Raw genomic sequence first — 2,083 nt, forward strand, 5'->3', positions numbered from 1 at the left:
ATAGACTGGCTGAATGGATACAAAAAAAAAAGACCCATACATATGCTGCCTACAAGAGACCCATTTCAGACCTAGGGACACATACAGACTGAAAGTGAGGGGATGGAAAAAGATATTCCATGCACATGGAAATCAAAAGAAAGCTTGAGTAGCAATTCTCATATCAGACAAAATAGACTTGAAAATAAAGACTATTACAAGAGACAAAGAAGGACACTACATAATGATCAAGGGATCAATCCAAGAAGAAGATATAACAATTGTAAATATTTAGGCACCCAACATAGGAGCACCTCAACACATAAGGCAAATGCTAACAGCCATAAAAGGGGAAATCAACAGTAACAAAATCATAATAGGGGACTTCAACACCCCACTTTCACCAAAGGGCAGATCATCCAAAATGAAAATAAATAAAGAAACACAAGCTTTAAATGACACTAGACCAGATGGACTTAATTCATATTTATAGGACATCCCATGGAACATTCTCCAGGAGAGATCATATCTTGGTTCACAATTCAGGCCTTAGTAAATTTAAGAAAATTGAAATCATATCAAGTATCTTTTCCAACCACAATGCTATGAGACAAGATATCAATTACAGGAAAAAGTGTGTAAAAAATACAAACACATGGAGGCTAAACAATACACTACTAAATAACCAAGAGATCACTGAAGAAATCAAAGAGGAAATCAAAAACTACCTAGAAACAAATGACAATGAAAACACGACGACCCAACATCTATGAGATGCAGCAAAAGCAGTTCTAAGAGGGAAGTTTATAGCAATACAGTCCTACCTCAAGAAACAAGAAACATCTCAAAGAAACAACCGAACTGTATACCTAAAGCAATTAAAGAAAGAAAAACCAAAACAAACCCAAAGTTAGCAGAAGGAAAGAAATCATAAAAATCATATCAGAAATAAATGAAAAAGAAAAGAAGGAAACAATAGAAAAGATCAATAACACTAAAACCTGGGTCTTTGAGAAGGTAAACAAAATTGATAATCCATTAGCCAGGCTCATCAAGTAAAAAAGGGAGAAGACTCAAATCAATAGAATTAGAAATGAAAAAGAAGTAACAACTGACACTGCAGAAATACAAAGGATCATGAGAGATTACTACAAGCAACTATATACCAATGAAATGGACAACCTGGAAGAAATGGACACATTCTTAGAAATGCACAACCTTCCGAGACTGAACCAGGAAGAAATAGAAAATATAAACAGACCAGTCACAAGCACTGAAATTGAAACTGTGATTTAAATTCTTTCAACAAACAAAAGCTCAGGACCAGAGGGCTTCACAGGCAAATTCTATCAAACATTTAGAGAAGAGCTAACACCTATCCCTCTCAAACTCTTCCAAAATATAGCAGAGGGTGGAATACTCCTAAACTCATTCTACAAGGCCACCATTACCCGGATACCAAAACCAGACAAAGATGTCACAAAGAAAGAAAACTACAGGCCAGTATCACTGATGATCATAGATGCAAAAATCCTCAACAATATACTAGCAAACAGAATCCAACAGCCCATTAAAAGGATCATACAGGATAATCAAGTGTGGTTATCCCAAGAATGCAAGGATTCTTGAATATACCCAAATCAATCAATGTGATAAACCATATTAACAAATTCAAGGAGAAAAACCATATGATCACTTCAATAGATGCAGAAAAAGCTTTTGACAAAATAAAACAACCATTTATGATAAAAACCCTCCAGAAAGTAGGCATAGAGGGAACTTACCTCAACATAAAAATGCCAGGTATGACACACCCACAGCCAACATTGTTCTCAATGGTGAAAAACTGAGACCATTTCCTCTAAGATCAGGAACAAGACAAGATTGTCCACTCTCACCACTATTAATCAACATAGTTTTGGAAGTCTTACCCACAGCAGTCAGAGTGAAAAAAAAAAAAACCCAAATAGGAAAAGAAAAAGTAAATCTGTCACTGTTTGCAGATGACATGATACTATACATAGAGAATCCTGAAGAGGCTACCAGAAAACTTCTAGAGCTAATTAATGAATTGGTAAAGTAGCAGGATACAAAATTAATGCAC

The sequence above is a fragment of the Tursiops truncatus genome, chromosome 4 (genome assembly GCF_011762595.2).
Source record: "Tursiops truncatus isolate mTurTru1 chromosome 4, mTurTru1.mat.Y, whole genome shotgun sequence".
Lineage (NCBI taxonomy): Eukaryota > Metazoa > Chordata > Mammalia > Artiodactyla > Delphinidae > Tursiops > Tursiops truncatus.